Source organism: Pantherophis guttatus, chromosome 5, assembly GCF_059756535.1.
Source record: "Pantherophis guttatus breed Tessera chromosome 5, ASM5975653v1, whole genome shotgun sequence".
NCBI classification, from domain to species: Eukaryota; Metazoa; Chordata; class Lepidosauria; order Squamata; family Colubridae; genus Pantherophis; species Pantherophis guttatus.
Genome location: NC_142067.1, coordinates 18,722,337 through 18,743,398, shown reverse-complemented (window position 1 = coordinate 18,743,398; position 21,062 = coordinate 18,722,337). Strand labels below are relative to the sequence as shown.

The window sequence follows — 21,062 nt, the reverse complement described above, 5'->3', positions numbered from 1 at the left end:
AGAAACAGCAAAGGACTGGCCCGCGGTCCTCTGCCAGCAAAAACGGAGCTCATGCGCCCCTTGCAGATTCCATTTTTACTGGCAGAGTGCTCCAGCCACCACAGGCTCCCCCAACACAAGGGACATCAAGCTGGCCACACCCACCCCGGCCCCCCAAGGTCAAACACAACCCTGATGCCGCTTTCAATGAAATCGAGTTTGACACCCGTTCTAAGGTATCTTAACAAATTCCTGAGGCACAAATGACATAGAAATATCAGTCTAAAACAAAGTCATAGTTTATCAAGATACATGAAAACAAAAAAGGATGGGTGTTAAACTTAAGAAAAAGGAGTAGAGCTTAAAGAGTAAATGAATATATCTTTGTCAATAATTATTACAGCTCAGAATAAAATAAAGTATAGACTGAGGTGTCCTCTGTATCTGAAATTTTTGTCAGACTGAGGAAGCATGCATCACAATATCACAGTGCAAACTCCATATACCCTGCGGGTAATGTTGTTGAACTTACAAAACAGGCAGTGTTGGCATGACAATACACATTTCATCATTGTTCAACCCAATTAAATAGGAAATTTGGGAAGGCTTGAAAACATACAAAGAATAAAACCAAAACATCTCATTTATTGCATTTATTGCTATCTATATGCATTAGATTCTTTTCTGACTCCTAGAAAACTTCATGCCATAAATGAAGGCAAGTTTAAGATTCGTTTTGTGTATGTGTGTGTGTTCTCCATATCCATTGGCTTCTCAAAACAACGAAAGCCCTTGGAAAATGTTCCCCTCCTTATAACCTCTGAAAAAAGATCAGTTAACTCAGAGGTGAAATCTACTTACCTTCCCTACCGGTTCGGAAGTGCATGCGCCGCATCGCATGCATATGTGTGCTCCGCTTGCATGTCACATGCGCGCACAGACCCTCTGTGCATGCACAAAACTTTCTGTGCATGCGCAGAGGGTAAAAAACAGGTTACTTCTGGGTGGGACAACTGGGTGAGTGGGCGGAGCCTCGCACTGCCATCACTACCAGTTCTCTGAACCACCCGCCGGCGGTAGCATTTCACCCCTGAGTTATTTTCAGAATAAGTTTACAGGTCGCTTATGGAAAAGTTGCTAATCTAACAGGGCTCTCTAGGCCGGGGCTTGCATTTCAAGACAGGCCCGTTTCAGCAATCATCCAGTTTGTTTTCCGGTAAGTGAATATATTCATCATGACAGCCATTTGGAAAGAAAGCTAACAATATGCTCCAAAAATTTTAAAATGTGCTCACATGTGAAAATGTTGCTTTCTCTGAGTTATATAATAAGTTCACAGTCAAAGAGAAAACAATTCACATTTCTATTTTCATATAATGGTGACTGAACAGAGGTGGAGTCTTTTATATTCTGAAGACTAGAAGACGGTGAAGTACAGTAATTCCTAGAACACGTTAAATGATGTAGAAAGATTAAGTATGTTTATAACCTGTTTTCAAAGATTTTGGCTTCTGTCTAAGGAATGATTTGTTTAATGTGCATAACAATGTTATCTATCTCTACTTAGCTCTATAGCTTTCAACAGGACTTCCTTTAAAATAGAGTAAGATTGCACCCTTAAGTGTAAAGTAACACACTGCAGTGAATAGACATGCACAATAATTTCTGGTGCCAGAACTATGTTTTGGACACAGAGAACTGCACTAACTACTGGCCAGACTTTGTGAAGGGACAATTTGCAGATACTTGTACACATAGGCTATACACAATAAATATATACACATCTCATACACATAACACATATGTCACACATACAAATAACACTTTCACTTCTCCCTCCATTATATCCATTTTCTCTTGTTGAAAGCCCTAGTTTTAGGGATAGGTAACACATAGCTTAACAGAATTTATTGGACCACAAAGCCCGTTTATGGAAGTTAGGTTTACTAGCATTGGAAGTGCCACATACCCATCTCTGATCATTGATTGAAATCATCTTGATATGACTTAAGTTACTCTTTTCTAAATTTATAAGATTATTGTTGAAAAATATATTCCTGTAATTAAGATTACAGGAAACTAGAGATAGCTAAATTCTTACCAAAATTCTGTCTCGCCTTCTTACATAGATTATTTAAGTTTTAAATAAAAAGCGCTTTGAAATAAAAACATGAAAAAGATGTCACTGTATTCAGACGCTCCTAACTCATGTAATATGTTTCTTTTGATAAAACTGGAATACAATTAGCATATTTCTACACACTATCATTTTCCACAAATTAATACAATAATCTCTTATAAAGCTTAATTGCTTTTTTGTTTTGAATAAAAGAAGAAAGGAGGAGGAAAATATAAGCTTCCCTATTTTTTTAAAAAAAAGTAAGATTTTTTAATGATCCAATTTTACGCCATAAGTATTCTTGTCTTTTTCTTTTTCTTCCTTGAAAAGGAAGAAAATAAGCTCATTTATAAAACTAGAACTTTCTCCCCTCAAGAAAGTATTTTTAATTTAAAATGGGAGGATGCCCATAAACATGACAGCCTGTTCTAATGAAAACAGTGTTTTAAACATAGTAGCTCCAAAGAGACTAATCATATATGCTTCTTCTACTTCAAACAAAACATTACTGTATTAATTTTCAACAAGAAAGGACATAATTATCTCAAGCAGCATCTACAGATATTCATTACTATTGTCAGCACATCATCTAGTAAATCAAATGAATTTAGTAAGGGGCAAATTGTCCTTAGAGTAGAAAAGGTGGGTGCTTAATCAGAATGGAAAAGAAAAGAAAGAGAAAAATGTATGTTCTGTGTTATTATTAAAAATGGACACGGGATGGCTTTCTAACATCCTTTCTGGCATGGAGAAAATGGAAAGGCAGAAACTTTTCTCTTGATCTTTCAAACTCAGGGTCATCCCATGTAGCTGAATGATGAAAAATTCATGGTAGATAAAAAAAGTATTTCTTCACACATCAGTAAGGTAACCCGTGGCATTTACTACAGCAGGATGAATTCAGGGTCACTAATATGGATGACTTTAAAGAATTATAAAAATTCACCAAGGACACAACCATCAGGTACTGGTGGATATATGAGACTTTCACTATTGGGCAGGCTGACTTTGAAGGCAATGTATCTTTGATGATGTCAGCGCAATCCCAAAGGTAACACCCCGCCCCCCCAAGACACAACTAGAGTTTGCTGTCTTCCACATTTTGGACAGAGAGGAATGCTGGTTTGTAAAAGGGATCAAAGAGGCCATCTATGTCAAAACTGAACAGCCCTCTCTCAACCGGGGGAGGGGGGATACGACATCATCTGTCCACAATCTATAACACAGTTCCAAGAAAGTTCCACACCCATTTGCACCACTTGGGTGACCCTGATGGCACAGATAAGCCTCCAGGTGGCCTTAAGGGCTCACTAAAAGAATGCAAATGACCAGCTGTCTGCAAGGAGTATAAATCCTTTCATTCCCCTCCATCCAGTCAGAGCTGAAGACTGCACTTTTTGGATGAGAAGCAGGACATCTTCAAAGAAAAACCAGAAAGTACAGTTGCCTCTTTGGGACCTGGATGACTGAGACTCTCCATAGACATGTCAGAGGAAAACAAGCAGAAGTACTATAGTGCTCATATCCCCACTATGGACATGCTAGATAAGTTGATCTAGAATAGGCACAAAAATATTAACTTACGACCGGATACCATTGGAAGACCAGGTCAGAGTCAGGTTATGGTGGAGAAAATCTGTTTGTCTGCCTGCCTGCCTGCCTGCCTATCTACCTACCTTTCTACCAATCTACTACCTACCTATGTACCTTTCTATCTACTACCTACCTTTTTATCTATCTATCTATCCATCCATCCATCCATCCATCATAATCATCTATCTATCTTGCTAAGAATTAACAACTGATGTTACATAGTCAATTAAACGCATCATCTCTATCCACCAAGATGTTTCTTTAATTAGGCAGTGTAGATGAGTGATCATTTGGTGGTATTTCTGTTTTTATGTACCTAAAAGGCTGACAAATGGACTAACCAAAACCCATTCATTCGTTATTATGGAGGCCCATAGTATTGTTTTCAGTGGCTCTGGAAAGTTTGATTCTTTTGATATAGAGAGATAGATCCTTGCCTCTGCTTCAAACTTTTAAGTCTCCCTGCTTTTCTCTGCCTTCCATCCAATGCTTTCCAGTTAATTGTTTTTGATATTTACTAATGTTTAATACATTAGAGGCAATTTGGTGTGGATGGAAACTGGGAGACTGTGAGTTCTACTCCCACCTGAGGCACAAAGCAGCCGAGTGACTTTGGGCCAATCAGTATCTCTTAGCCCTAAGAGAGAGACAATGGAAAACCACTTTTGAAGTATTTCACCAAGAAAACTGCAGGGACTATTCCAGGCAATCTCTGGAAACTGGACACCACAACAGCATGGGAAAAGACGGTTAATAAAGCTGTATTTTCTGCTAGCTAAATTGAATGTTGTGTGAGCTCACTGTAATCTGGGTATAGGTACTAAACTGGCAGGCTCAAGGCTCAAACTACACTGGAAATTATCGATTGTAATTTTCCAATACTCAAGAAACATTATTACTATTAGACTTTTTATATGGCCTTTATTATTTTATGAATAACTCAAGGTGTTGAATGTATCTAACATACGTCTTCCTCTAATTTTTCCCTCAACAATAACCCTGTAAAATGGGTTCTGCTGAGAGAGAGAGTGTGACTGGCCTAAAGTCACCCAGCTGGCTTTTATGTCTAAGGTGGGACTGGAACTCGCAGTTTCCTGATTTCTAGGCCAGAACCTTCACCACTACACTAGACTGGTTTTCTTATGATGGTAAACTTAACTTATGATACCTTAAACTTAACTTAACTTAAACTTATGATAGCTTAACAGTCTTTGTGTCAGACCTGGAAGCCATCTTTACCTTTGAGGCTTCAGGCCTGTCACAAATTCCACTGTGGGAAAATGGGAGGGGGGATTATATGGAGTGAAGATGATATATAGTCAAAATAACATTCTTTCCAGAAAGTCAAGGCCAAGTTGCCCTGCAGCTGTGCTGAGAAGACTGGGGAGGTATCTTCTGTTCCGGAGGGTACCTGATTGGTGTGTGTGATGGACATGTGGGTCATGGGCAAGGACTTGAACTTTCTTTTGGGTGAGGAAAACCCGGAAGCTCTCAGATTCGGGTTTTCCCAGATGTGCCAACATGACAGCTCTAATAAAAATTAGCTTTGAGGAAATTCAAGCCTCGGAGTTTGATTTCATTGGGGGTGTTACTTGGAACCATGATACTTTGATTTTTAGATGGTTTCTAGAAAGCTGTGGTATATTTTGAAAACTGCACCCGGAAAACATCTAAAAAATAAAAGCAAATCTATAGCACGATCTTATTTTTTTGACAGAGAGACAAAGAATTTGCTGACAAAAAGGACCATATAATTTCTGATTTGGTTGGCTCTCTGGTATGGGTGTTCTTACATCTTGAGATAAAAAGTGTCATTGCCAAGGTCATATGGAACAGTTAGCTGTCTGGAGGATTTTTGTAGAATTGGTAGCCTGAATCATAAAATTCTCACTTTGTCCATCTTTGTGAAGTAGATTTCCATACTAGGGACACTTTGCCTATCATCCCCATCTGCTGCTTTTTAATCTTCCTGTCTCACACCTCCTGTCTTACTCTGTATAAAAAGTTATTCAGAATGATCTATGCTTCATCCAGAAAAATCCTTTTTTAAATCTCAATTCAGCTACCAACATATTTAAGCACACAACTCACATTCTTAACCTTAGTCTCTCTTCTGCAGTGCTAGGATAACAAAAGGCTGGCATATAAGGTAAGAGATACAGAAAAGTGTGCTTGAATAACTATGCATTGTTTGAAACTACTGCAACATCCAGTGGTTTTAAGCTACTTTCAGCTTATGGAGGAGTATACAAATAAAATAAAAATTAAAGAACACTAAAATCCAAACTTTCTTTGGGTGCTTTGCAGTATAGAAATGTGGAACAATAGCAGAAAATCCATACAAACATCACAAACATCATGCACTCTTCAATCATCTGAGATAAAACAAAAAAACGGTCACTATTATAATTTAAAACATGGGAAGTGAAGCAGTCAACTCCTGTGTAGAAGGGGTTGGATTTGATAACCAAATCCAACCCCTTGGAGAGCCTTGGTGGCGCAGCAGACTAAAGCACTGTTAAGTAACACCAGCTGCCTGCAATTACTGCAAGTTCAAATCTCACCAGGCTCAAGGTTGACTCAGCCTTCCATCCTTTCGAGGTAGGTAAAATGAGGACCCAGTTTGTGGGGGCAATAAGCTGACGTTGTATAAAAAAGAACACCGCTTGGGGGGGCCCAAAAGCCCTACTAAGCAGGTATATACAAAAGTATGAAGGCTATTGCTTAACACATTGTAAGCCGCCCTGAGTCTCCGGAAAAGGGTGGCATATAAATCGAACCAATAAATAAAATAAACCTCTTTAGGTCCTTTCCAATAGAGTTGAAAAGGACCTAAGAGGTCATCAAATTCAACCCCTTCTACACAGCAGGATTTGCTCCATCATCCCTGATAGATGACTAATCTCTAGTGAAAGAGAAAAAAACAACAACACTCCATCTGGTTCCCTATTTAAATGATTGACAGATCTTACTGTCAAAAATTTTTCCCTGTATCCAGAGCAAGTTTGATATAGTGGTTAAGGCATCAACTAAAACAGAAGACTGTGACTTCTACTCCTTTCTTAAACATGAAGCCAGCTGGGTGACCTTGGGCCAGTCGCTTTCTCTCAGCCGTAGAAAGAAGCAATGACAAACCATACATGGTAACAGTTTTATCCAGTCATTTATTGAGATGGGAAGTTATAAAAATCAAATAAATGAATAGATTAATACTACTTCTGTAAAACCTTGCCAAGAGACTGCAGGGATTGATCCAAGCAGTCTTCAAGAATTGGATACGATTGAATGGAAGAAAAAAAATCTGTATCCACTTTCTTGAAGTTTCATCCCATCGTTCTAGTTTTAACTATGAAACCTTCTACAATGTGACAGCCTTCAGTTATCTGATGACAACTATCATATTCCTCTCAAACTTCTCTTCTGCAAGTTAAACATTTTATTGTTGTTAGTTGCGAAGTCGTATCCGACCCATCGCGACCCCATGGACAATGTTCCTCAAGGCCTTCCTGTCCTCTAACATCCTCTGGAGTCCATTTAAACTCACACCTTCAGTGACTCCATCCAGCCACCTCATTCTCTGTCATCCCATTCTTCTTTTGCCCTCAATTTTTCCCAGCATTAGGCTCTTCTCCAGTGAGTCCTTCCTTCTCATTAGGTGGCCAAAATATTTGAGTTTCATCTTCAGGATCTGGCCTTCTAAAGAGCAGTCAGGGTTGATCTCCTCTACCGGTTTGATCGCCTTTCAGTCCAAGGGACTCGCAGGAGTCTCCTCCAGCACCATAGTTCAAAAGCATCAATTCTTTGGCACTCAGTCTTTCTTATGGTCCAGCTTTCACAGCCATACATTGCAACTGGGAAAACCATAGCCTTGACTATACACACTTTTGTTGGCAGGGTGATGTCTCTGCTTTTTAGTATGCTAAGTTAAACATACCTAAGTTTTAAACCATTCCTCTTAGGTTCTGGTTTCCAGTCCTTTTTTTTTTAATTTGATTTATATGCCGCCCTTCTCTGAAGACTCAGGGCGGCTTACAGTGTGCTCAGCAATAGCCTTCATCCTTATACAAAGTCAGCTTATTGCCCCCACAACTGGGTCCTCATTTCACCTACCTTAGAAAGGATGGAAGGCTGAGTCAACCTTGAGCCTTGGCGAGATTCGAACCCTGCAGTAATTGCAGGCAGCTGGTCTTAATAACCAGCTTAATAACAGGGTGCCTTAAACCCCTGTACTACCAAGGCTCTTTTATCATCTTGAAGGCCTTGCTCTGGACTTTCTGAGTCATGGTTCAGGTTAGAGGTTGAGGAAGAGGCTTCAGAAGAACCTATGGAATGTCAAAGCCAGGAATCATATGATAAAACATAGGAGCAGCTGGAGCAGTCAGATGATTTTGATGATATTAGGCCTCCCAGCCCCTGCATCCAATGAGTGTACTGAAGAGCAGAGGAATGTCGTCATTCATTCATTCATTCATTCATTCATTCATTCATTCATTTTGTCACATTTCTATGCCGCCCAACTCTCAAGGGACTCTGGGCGGCTTACAACAGAGAATAAAACAATGCAACAATATCCCATACAAAAGTTAAAAGAAGACATTAAAACATTAAAACGTTAAAACACATACACTCCAATTTGTGGCTGGGTCTCGCAAGATCACTATAATGAGATCAACAGCCACAGGCCTGCCGGAAGAGCCAGGTCTTCATCACTTTCCGGATGGCCAATAGGGTGGGGGCGGTCCGGTTATATTAGGCTTCTTGCCAGGCAAGGAAGTAAATCTCTTGATTGATGACAGTGGCTGCAACCTAATTTAAGAAACAGCTCTGACCTATGTTCCCTTTGCCTGAACCAATGTCTGATCTCCAGATCTTGTGTGATATCCCTGTTTGCATAAGAAACATTGAACCTCTGATCTTTGGAATGACTGACAATCTGACCCAACTCTCAGACCTTTGAATGGATTTTGGACTATTCTTCTGCATGCTCCTATTTGATACAGGTCATTCCGGCAATCATTTGAGACTCTGTTTTGATTTGCATGTTAAAGTAAGTAAACTGAAACATACCATAGCAACTGTGTGTGAGCAGGACATACTCCAGTTATCAATGTCCTTTTTAACCTGGGGTGTACAGAACTGAATTCCCTTTCGCTGTGCTTTCTGGTGATATTGATGACAGATTAGTAGTATCTTTAGTACCATAGATTGGCTATTGTGAAGTTTCCAATTTGTTTGATCAGTGTGCACAGAATTTTGAGACACTGGATGCTAAGAATGTATGGAAAGGAGTACGATAGTGCAGCTCCAGGATACAACAGGCAGCCTGTTCCCAAAATAAAATCTGCATATCCTGTCCATTCATAGAGAGAAGGCCTACTGAAAATTCCTTTTCCATGTGATGCTAATGAGGTAGGAGTGAGGCTGAAAGCCTTCTCTGTAACTTCATGTAATATTATCTCCCTACCACTCACTCTGAAATATCTGTAGATCTCATCTTGTTGCAATACTATAAACAAGTTAAAACTCTTTATTCAAAGGTGCTTTTGGTCCCAGCTGACTGACTACTAGGGGCACATTGAATTTTAACTGGGGTTTTATATTTGCCATAATTTTTTATATTGATTTTTATTATGATTTCTTTTAAGATTTCAAAAGCTTTGTTGAATTTTTATTACTTTCAATCTCTTCCTGCAGTTTTAGGTCTCTCTTAATTTTCTTATATTTTCAAGTATTCCAGATGTTGTTATTTGAAAATATCTAATTTATGTTTTCTTTTTACAGTACCGTTGAAAACTTGTCTTTTAATTAGTGTTTTATCCTATTGTCACTCTGTCTTACTATGATTTTCAGCTAAATTAAGTTGTTCCAACAGGCAGCTTCAATTTCATTGTTTTGGTTTTATTTTTATTACATTAATTTCTTGTATAATTTTCCTAGAGCAATGCTAAAAGCAAGAGTTCCAGAATTCTTCACACATACAGACTCTATTTTATTGGGATTCATCACAACAAAAGAAATCAGGAAAACTGTATGGCAGAAGGTGAGAGGTCAATACCTGAACCGTGTCTTTTTTTCCCCATCTCTTTTCAACATCCTGTACTTTCAAATTATCAGAATTTTCCTTTCTCCCTCTTTCATCCTAGTAATGGCACCATCTTATATTTCTTGCCATTAATGCCTTGATTCTAAAGATTGTCTATACCAGTAAAATTTTGCTCACAATGGCACATTTTTTCATACTGTTCTATGGACAATGTCACTGAAGATTAAAACAAATGTACATTCCAATGTGAATTTAGTTTTCCCCCCAATCTGAACCCAATTATTATTCATCCCATACTACAGAAAGGTTAAAAGAAAATCAGGCAGAGATTATCTGCACTAAACCCTTCCATTGAACAAATGACTTAGAAAGCACAATTCGGACTCAGAAACCCAATTCTGTAACTAATTCACTGTCCTTTCATTCATATTTAAAATGTTATGATTAAATATACTTGGGATATTTTCGGGAATAAAACGAGGAATAAAAAAATGTATGTAAAAATAAACCCATGATTCTAAGACACTGCATGGTGTTAGAGAGAACAAGGTTATTAAATGGAAGTTTGTAGTATACTGAATTTGACAAAAGCAATAAAAGTACTATTCCTGCACTGCTGTACTCTACTAGTGCTTCCTAGTTCCCCATTCATATTTGGGTTTTTGTTTTTTCTATTCTTAGAAAATGTCTATGGAGATTCTTAGTCATCCACGCCATGGTTGTCCCAAAGGTGCTTTTTCAAAAGGCAACTGGACTTTCTGGTTTTTCTTTGAAGACGTTTTGCTTCTCATCCAAAAAGCTTCAGAACTGAAGAAGCAAAATGTATTCAAGGAAAAACAAAACCCAGTTGCCCTTTGAGAAAGCACCTTTGGAACATTCTTAGGAAATAAGTGCATTTTGTAAGAATTCTTTAGCATACTCTTAAGCAATGCTCGGGAGATAAAAATTTGGAAAGAGACCAAACAGCCCATAAAGAATCTCTTTCCAAAAGTTGAAGTAAGACAGACATGAGATTTTTTTTTTTTTTTTTTAAATCCCTATTTGTTGCTGCTTTACTTTATTTCAAAATTAATGGATTTTCATGGCACCCATTCCCTCCCATAAGGGTGTCTTGGAGAAGTAGAATCAAGGTAGTAGCAATGCCATTAGAACATTATTTTAAAATTAGAACAGTACATGTCAAGATATTCGTTGTTAAAACAACTTTTTGCCAGTTAACCCCCAAGCTAAGTTCAGGTAGTAATCCCTCTGGGATCAAGAAACCTCTCAGATCACCTCTGCTTTTTTTAAAATTGTAAATCTGGTTGAATTCCTGTGACACATATTGAGAGCCTCAAATGCAATCTGACAGCTGCTTGAGATGGACTTTCCTTGCGGCAACAACTGAAAATTCACTTTTCCCCCTATGCTTTCTAGGGGTGAAAGTGTGAAAAAAGAAAGTATATCTAAGCATTACTGATTGTGGTGGAATATAAAATTAAATAAATGTATTTTATTTTAAAAAGGATATTGAAAGAGAAATAGAAACATCTCAGTCAGTGGTGGAATTCAATTTTTTTTTTACTACCGATTCTGTGGGGGTGGCTTGGTGGGTATGGTGTGGCTTGGTGGGCATGGCTTGGTTGGCGTGGCAGGGGAAAATACTGCAAAATCTCTATTCCCACCCCATTCCAGGGGAAGGATACTGCAAAATCCCCATTCCCTCCCCACTCCTGGTGGAAGGATATTGCAAAATCTCCATTCCCACCCCACTCTGGGGCCAGCCAGAGGTGGCATTTGCTGGTTCTCTGAACTACTCAAAATTTCTGCTACCAGTTCTGCAGAACCTGTCAGAACCTGCTGAATAGCACCCCTGATTTTAGTAACTTAACAAAGAGTTTTGGACAACTGTTAGAAGAAGCAAGAAGTAGTATTACAACAACATCTGAGACAAACATTCAGTGAGTGAGCCAAGGTGAACAGGCTGATATGCAGAACTGTGTTTGTGAAGAAATTGTGGCTGAATGCAGGATCCGGGATGGTGAAATCACTCCAGAAGAAGGATGGATCATTGAAATCATCTATATTCTGATCTATTGCTCCTCGGAAATAGACTGCAGAAACCGCCATTCTGTGGCCAATTCATGAGTTGAGTGATTGAGAGTTGTGATTCCACCAATCTCACCTCTGCAAAACAACCTTCAATGGAGATTAAGCTTGACGAGCCTCATTTCTTAATCCCTTTTCAGAATTCTTTTATTTATAATTGTATTGGTGACATTAATTGGAAAATAATTAGGAAACATTGAAGGCAAAAGGAGAAGGGGACAGCAGAGAATGAGATAGTTAGATAGCATCATTGATGCTACAAACATGAATATGGACAAACTCCAGAAAATGGGAGGATAGGAAACCCTGGTGTGCTGTGGTCTATGGGGGTTGCAAAGAGTTGTACACAGCTTAGAAATTGAACAATTTTGGTGACATAAAGACCCTTTCTTGTATTCATCGGGTGATATCCTTCTCCTTAATGGAAGACAATGCAAATTTAATTTTAAAGAAAGTTTTGAAATATATGAAGTTTGGATTATACAGAAAAATAATGCTTAGAATGTGGATTTTAGAAAATTGACAATGGATTAAGGGTGATCCAGATTGGTTTGGAATGATAGCTTTGATCTAATTAGAAGAAATTTTCTCACAAGAAAAATGGAATTTGTTTGGGGAATTTTATGATAAGGAGACCATGACGCTAGAGAGTGTTAAAGGATAAAGGAAAGAATGAAGCAGATTTCTATTACAGAAGCCCCTGTACATTACCAATTACCAATATCTTTGAAAAAATTGACAAACTTCTTGAACGTGTTGTAATGAAGTTACAGAATAAGAATAAGCTATAATGGATATTTTTGAAATTAACTACCATAAGTAATGTTATGAAGCAGGGGTTTCCAACCTTGGCAACTTTAAGACTTATGAACTTCAACTCCCAGAATTCCTCACCCAGCTTTGCTGACTGAGGAATTCTGGGAGTTGAGTCCACAAGTCTTAAAGTTGCCAAGGTTGGAGACCCCTGTTATGGAGAAATATATAGGCATATAAATGGAATTGATGGATGATTTGTTCCCTAAAGGAGATGTACCACTACTGAACCAGGACGTGACTTTAGATGACTTTTTTTTCTGGATATATGAAAGATTTTTGTTAAGGTCTTGAATGATTCCTCTGGAGGGGAAAAACAAAAGGACAAATGTTATTTATTTGACATACAAAGAAATCTGTTAAAGTTTTGAAAGATGAAAATTCATCTCAAAAACAGATGAACAGAAAAACTAGCTCTAGGGCTCTTTCTGAAGGGATTAAAAAGTGTGACCCTTCAAAATTCATGGAAAATTTATAAAGTCAGTTTGTTCAATCAGGGCTAAAAGAGGATAATAGTTATATCTGGTTCCCATTAGTGGAGTTTTTCTGACAAGGAATGATTGACAAATCTTATGGATTTTGTTTTTTTGTTTTTTGTTTTTACTTAAGAGATGAATTATGAAGAGAAGAGCTGGGTGACAAGCTCTTGAAATTATTTTTTACTTGCTGGGAAGATCCTTCCTTCCTTCCTTCCTTCCTTCCTTCCTTCCTTCCTTCCTTCCTTCCTTCCTTCCTTCCTTCCTTCCTTCCTTTCTTCCTCTTATCTTTTTCTATTTTTCTGTTTCTATCTTTCATAGTTTGTATTTGCTTTTATTTTTTATTTATAATTCTTAATAATATTATTTTCATGATATTACAACATTTGTAAAAGCACTGATGGAAACGGACATGAAAAATGAAGGAAAGTCTTTCAAACTCAGGCACAAAGAAACCAATTCAAAGGAGATCAAATTAAGATGGAAGGAGTATACTGGAATACTGTACAGTAGAGATATTAACATCCAAAATATCTAAGAAGATATTCCCATCAACAAGTACCTGTAGCATTAGAAAATTAAATTAAATTAGCACTCCAAACATTACCAAGTTGGAAGGTTGCAAAAACTGATATAATGTCGACTGAAATATGGCAAGCAACCATACAAGGAAATTCTAATCAAGCTCTGTCAGAAAATTTGGAGAACAATATAGTCTCCAACATATTAGATGAAATTAACCTGCATTCTAATATCCCAAAAAGGAAACATAACAGAGTGTGTAAGCTATCATACAATACCATTAATTTCACATCCTAGCAAAACAATGCTTAGAGTCATCTAATAAAGAACAGGGCCTTAAATGGAAAAAAGACATGCCATATATTCAAGTTGGCTTTTGAAAAAGTTAAAGAACACAAGACACTATTAAGTGTTTTTTTTTTTAATCAGGGCAACCTGGGCTACCTAAATATGGAACGGAGCATACTGTTTCCACTTTCGCCTTTCAATCCAGGAGCCTTCACAGGCAGTCACTTTTGCGACAAAACTATTTTTGTGTTGAATTTATATTTACTGACAAAGAAATAAAGGGAGACCAGTATAGATCTATTTCAATCTATTTAGCTCTCATCAGCTAGCCATTCCCTTCTGGGATTCGAACTCAGGGCTACTTACATATTAGGTAGATGCAGTAACCTAATACCTCTATACTAGTCTCCCTTTATTTCTGATGCAAAGTGGATTATTGAGAAAGCCCAAGAATAGAGAAAATAAATTGGTATGTGTTTCATTGATGATGGAAAGACCTTTGATTGTTGACCATATCAAGCTGTGGAACATGCACAGAAAAATAGGAATCCAAAGACATCTCATTGTTGTCATGAGAAACATACATTGTATAGAAGTCAGGAATCCAAAATACAGACAGAATATGGAGAAACAGACTGGATCCAAACTTACAAAGGAGCGTGACAAGACTGTAGACTATCCCCTTATTTATTCAACCAATATCTTAACATATATTAAAGGAAGGTAGATTGGAAGAAGATGAGCATGATTTTAAAACTGGAAGAAGAAACATCAATAACCCATGCTTATCTGGCTTTTTACCACATTTTTTAAATTCAGCAAAACCTTCCAAGAAACGGGACATAAAATTTATTGGTCTCTTCCCAATAACTAAGCACATCAATACAGCAGTTGCCAACATCAATGAAAGTTTACCCTATGGTCCACCAACCACTGCGTGAGAAAAAGAAATCTTCACGTTACATTCACAGACAGCACCCCCCCTCTAGTCCCATTCTGGTACATGGGGAGGAATATTACAGGGTGGAAGTGATGTTAGACTCTAGATGCAGAGGAAACAGGTCAAGAATTTAATACACTGGAAAGGCTACCCACAACCTATTTCTCCTGGGAATTCAGGAAGGCAGGAAGAGTCTGAAGGGGAGGATGATATAATGTAATGTGTGGATGAACTTCTGGGATCAGAGGAAGAGATGCTACTAGGAAACCATCAGACAAGAGAGACAAGAGCCAATGGCTTAATGGTCACAGAAAGAAATTTAGGAAGGACCTGCCCTATTGAATTAAGTAGTTAAAAATGGCAGTAGGAAGATTCAGACTTGCAAGTTGTTATAGCCTTACAATAAACTAAATGTAACTCATCTAGGGATGCCTCCTGTCTGATTTACCTGGAGGGCTGACATCAGTCTTGCATGTTTTGCAGGTTCAATTTGATTGACAGATTGACAGTTTAAATATTTCATATCTGAAGCTCCTGAGGTGGCATTTTTGTTCCATTTGCTATGGATTCATATACAGGTTAGAGAAATGCAAACTGAGTAAATCCTCACTAGAATGAAAGCAAAATCAGTTTTACCCTCATGTTTAGAAATAGGTATCATTAGGTATATTCTTCAACATACATTCTTAAGAGCTTTCTGTATCACTTTGTGTCATTTAGAATCATCTGAAGTTCTGTGATCTGGAAGCTCTCCTAAAGACTGCATTTTTTTTTTCTTTTTTAGGTAAACACTGTCTTTGACACTGCATTAGTACATTTTTATGACTGCATCCATAGCAAGTGGAAAGAAAGATCAGTATTAGCACAGCTTACAGCTGCAATCACCAGAGTAAAATCTCAGAGCTCCTAGCTTACACTAAGAATCACAACTGCAGCTGTACCTTTACTATAGCTCTACTGGGCCTAATGCTAATAATTTTTAAATGCCCTCTTAGTTACACTCATGGCCTCAAGCTACCTCTTATTTCAAACTCTGTTAAAGCTCGTGGGTTTTTTTACAATGTTTTATTATTTTAATTTACATATATTAATTTATAATTTTAAACTAATATCCTTATTAAGACAATATATTCATGCATATGTATGCACTGACGGAGCATACATACCACAGTGCAACAGGAATGAGGACAAAGAACTGATAATTTATGCCCCATCTCAAAGCAAATCAATCAGAGAAAAGGTAGCTACTATTGTAAGTCTACTAAGCTGTGATGTGTTCATTGCAGTCTACTGCAGATTCAAACTGACTGCTCTTACAATAATGGATTTCATATTGCTTGCAGGAGCATGCGGAAACAACACACAGCTTCTGACAGCTTGTTCCTTTTTGCACTAAACAATTAATAAACTGGCATTGGATCCAATTTAACCATGCTTATTCTCCTATAGTACTTGCCAAGAATGTTACCCTCATATATAGCTCAGTTCATAGCAACTTGTACAGTTCAGAGCAAGGAAGCCCAGAAAAGGAACAATGGCAGATACAGGTAGTCCTTGACTTAGAACCACAATTGGAACCAGGAATCACTAAGCCATGCAGTCATAAAGCAAGTTATCACATGACAATATTAGAGATGGCAATTCCAGCAACCCTCCAAACCAAGACATTCCAGGTTTGGTCCCTCCCAACCCCAAACCTCAATAATGTAAATAATTTCTTCCAACTCCCCCCCATACACACACACACTTATCTCCCCCAATGTCTTCCCTTTTGGCCTCTTGCATTCTGTTTTGCAAGGCAGCAAGAAGCCCAACAATCACACAACTCCGGGGCTGCTTGCCACATCCCGGGAAGCCACTGCTGAAGTCACCCACACCAGCACAAACTCTAACACACACACACCCCCGATGCTGTGCTGTGCTGCCCCAGCTGACGTTCCCTGTCGTCTTCTTGTTCTAGCTGTTGAGAAGGCATGCCTGGTCTGGCTGCTTTCCTGGCCATTTTTTTCACAGCATGAAGCCAGGGGTGGGCTTCAAAAATTTTAGCAAGGGGTTCTCCGCTCAGTTGCTGGGTGGGCATGGCCATGGTGGGCGTGGCCTAGTCAGGCTCCTGCACCATGGTGGTGGGGGTGTTTTTACTCTCCCGTGCTCCGGAGGCTTTCTTTGAGCCTCCAGGAGGGCGAAAATGGCCTCCCCAGGCTCCGGAGGCCCTCTGGAGGCCCATTTCTGGCCTTCCCAAACTTCCGGTAGGCTCGTTTTTCGCCCTCCCTGAGCCTCCACATGTGCCCTGCACTGACCTCCATCCAAAATGGGCCGCATGGGGACTCCTGGGAGGGGGGGTGGGGTGAGCGGGGCCAGCCAGGAATGAGATTTGGGGGTTCTACGAACTGCACAGAATCTTAGCTAGAGGTTCTCCCGAACCCCTGCAAACCCCCAGCAGCCCACCCCTGCATGAAGCCCACTCCCAGCCTGGTCCAGGAGTGCATTGCAAAGTGTCTTTTTGGTAGGCAATGGCTACGGGACTGCTTTTTGCTTCTTTTTTCCCACAGCATGAAGCCCTGGCCTGTCCCAGCAGTCAGGTCTGGCATACCTTGTCATCAGTGGGAGTAAGAAAATGCTAATGGCCAGTTGGCCAGTGGAGATAGATAAATGGCTAGAGTTGAAGCACCCCTGAAGTGCTGAATGTGGAGGGTTGCCAAGTACCCAACTTTTGATAATGTGACCATGGGTATGCTACAAAGGCCAAAACTTTGGGTCCAGGTTGTAAGTCCTTTTATTCAGTGCTACTGTAACTCTGAACAGTTGCTGAATGAATGGTCATAAGTTGAGACCTACCTGTAAGATAGTTGCAAAGTTGACAAGTTGTTTTAACATTTTATTGACTGCCTTAGCTAACCTTTTCTCTGTTAGTAAAGAATTTTACATGTAATTGGGGTTTTGTTCATCCTAGTGATGGCTGAAAGGACAATCTGATCTACAGTATATCACAGAAGTGAGTACACCCCCTCACATTTTGTAAATATTTAAGTATATCTTTTCATGTGACAACACTGAAGAAATGACACTTGGCTACAATGTAAAGTAGTGAGTATACAGCTTGTATAACAGTGTAAATGTGCTGTCCCCTCAAAATAACGCAACACACAGCCATTAATGTCTAAACTAGTGGCAACAAAAGTGAGTACACCCCTAAGCGATAATGTCCAAATGGGGCCCAAGTAGCCGTTTTCCCACCCTGGTGTCATGTGATGTTAGTGGTACAAGGTCTCAGGTGTGAAGGGGGAGCAGATATGTTAAATTTGGTGCTATCACTCTCACTCTCTCATACTGGTCATTGGAAGTTCAACATGGCACCTCATGGCAATGAACTCACTGAGGATCTGAAAAAATGAATTGTTGCTCTATATAAAAATGGCCTAGGCTATAAGAAGATTATAAGAGTGAGAGCAATAACACCAAATTTAACACACCTGCTCCCCTTCACACCTGAGACCTTATAACACTAATGCATCACACGACACCAAGGAGGGAAAATGGCTACTTGGGCCCCATTTGGACATTATCACTTTGGAGGATTACAATGCAATTTGAAACTGGAATAATATTAACTGAAAAAAATACAAAATGGAGGAACTTAAGGCAATGATGAAAACAATGTACTTATCATTGAAGATGGAAATAAGGGAAATGACTATAATACTACATGGAAAATCGAAACCTGATAATCTAAAAAATGACTTAGAATTTATTCAGATTGACAAGGAAATAATCATGGAGAAGCAAGAAAAAGAGACTGACAATAAAGAAGAAGACAAAGACAAAGAGACTGACTATGGAAACCTAAATGATTATGGGGCTAGTAATAATAAAAAGAGAATTTCAGAGATTATATTAAGATTAATAATGGAAGAAACAGAAAAGGGGGAAAGAAGCAAAGAAAAAAAATGCTTTTAAAAGGTTAAAAAAAAGGCTCTGGCTGTCGCGAGGCACAGCTGTGATTGTCACAGCCTTTTTTTAGCCTTTTAAAAGCATTTTTTTACAACCTATTCGCCCGAATAGGTTGTAAAAAAATGCTTTAAAGGTTTTTTTTAAAAAATTGGCCATGCCCACCCAGTTACATTAGTCCCCCACCAAGCCACGCCCACAAAACCGGTAGTAACAAATTTTACATTTCACCACTGGCCAGGGCTGTTGTTGTTCAGCGAGGCAGTCACATGAGTACCTCGCTTAATGACTAATAACAACAGAATAACAGAGTTCTGCTGAAGAAACGTCTTCAAAGAAAAACCAGAAAGTACAATTGCCTCTTGAAAAAGCACCTTTGGGACATGACCTGGATGACTGAGAATCCCCATAGACTGTGTGATTCATTTAACAGCAATAGAAAAAAGGTCATAAAATGGATCACAATTCATTTAACAATTGCCTTGCTTAGCGACATATATTCTGGTTCCAATTGTGATTGTGAGTCAAGGATTACTTTTGCTGTCACTTAATTGTCATTTGAATTTCTGCAGCTTAGATAACCCTACATTATTCAACAGATTCCCTCAGAAAAGTAGAGGACTGCTTTGCATAAAAGAATACAGATTTTTGCTTTGGAGGTCTTTCTGACAAAATGGATGGGTACACATGGAATTGACAGGCAGGAGAAAATAATTGTACCTAAAAAATTAAAACATTAAAACACTTAACTGCAATTGAAGATTTGCTTCAAGTAGTATTAATGGAAAAACACAGATCTAGTTCTAACATTAAGGTACAGCAAAGCATGGCAGGCATTTCATAGAGAAAACTGAAAAACCATTAAACATAGAAAGGGAAAAAGCACACTCAACAAAAAAATGTGCTTTATTTTCCTAAGATTGCAAGAAATAAGATAAACCTCGATATTGTAGGTTGTAGGCTCGTCCATGGATTATTTTAATCATGGCTTGCTAAACAAGTTAAAGTGGTCAGATTCACACATAAAATGATGCCCATGTTATGGCATGTGCAAACTCAGCCAGAGGAAAAGAGGAATAAAATGATAAAAGAGGTAAATGTGAATATTGTGTATTATGCTCTACTCCTAGAAGAAATAAGAGGAAAAAGCCACAGCAATGGTAAAATCATAGATAAAGCAAAGTTCTGATAACACCAAGCATTGTATTTCAACATAACAATATAAACTGTAGAAAATTCAATAAGAAAAATAAAGAAAAATGACAAAGTAAGTGGAACAAGACACATTTTGCAAGGGAAAAAAATGGTGACCAAATAATACTTATGCTCTTATAAAACAGCGGAGAAAGCTTTAGAAAACACATATTCACTCAGTACAAAGAAGAAAAACAAAGAAGACGTTTATCACATAAAAAACACATTATGTGTGCTCACCAAAACTTGACAAAAATTCAGCAGGGACAAGGAAGTGTTTGCCTTAAATTCAATGATGGTATTATGATCTGGAACCGTGTAATTTTAATATTCCATTAAAAATAGACTAGAACATTGTTCAGTTCTTATTTAATGAAAGCATATCTACTTTTATTTTTTAAAGATCAGTACTGTATATGTGAGCTGAAATTGAAAAGTCTACAGCAAAGTCTACTGCTGCAATAAATAGCTTTTTTATTCCCAATGAGAGAGCAGCTTTTTTCATAAGGAAACAGCAGTGTTCAATGAAGTGAAACCATGTATTTAATAGCAAGAAATATCTGGAGGCATAACAACTCTTGTGATGGTCATCACTGTCATCACTAGTCCCCCTGGCATTAAACAAGAGGGGCTCCTTACAGCAAAAAAATATACAATGTACAGATAATGTTATTTGCTTGTGTACATCTAGATAGAAAGTTATGACGCTGACTTATGACCTTTTTTCACACATATGACCTTTGCAGCATCTTCATGATTACAGTAGTAGCCAAAATTGAGGGAACTTTTTGGGAAAAGTGTATTTTCTAAAACTAGCTAATAATACCACTTTTTCTTGTAGTAGTACCGTGTTTCCCCGAAAAAGACCCTGTCTTATATTTTTTTGAACCCTGAAATAAGCGCTTGGCCTTATTGCCATGCGCTCAAAAGCCCGATTGGGCTTATTATCAGGGGATGTCTTATTTTGGGGAAAACAGGGTACCATAAAATTAGGGACGCAGTGGCTCAGTGGCTAAAACGCTGAGCTTGTCGATCGAAATGTTAGCTCCTGTTACTTGTCCT

General features: G+C 38.4%; 1 protein-coding gene and 1 long non-coding RNA gene across 6 annotated transcripts in view; one reads left to right on the top strand and one right to left on the bottom strand.

The window, feature by feature from the left end:
• The window catches only part of GRIA4 (glutamate ionotropic receptor AMPA type subunit 4), a 281,742-nt gene that overhangs the window by 173,749 nt on the left and 86,931 nt on the right, over window positions 1-21,062 (bottom strand). The gene's annotated exons all lie outside the window — the stretch shown is intronic.
• The window catches only part of LOC148113289 (uncharacterized), a 39,027-nt gene continuing 19,083 nt past the window's right edge, over window positions 1,119-21,062 (top strand). Inside the window, exons 1-2 of the long non-coding RNA XR_015728287.1 lie at window positions 1,119-1,195; window positions 9,629-9,731. This is a non-coding gene — a long non-coding RNA (uncharacterized LOC148113289). The remainder of the gene's footprint in view (window positions 1,196-9,628; window positions 9,732-21,062) is intronic.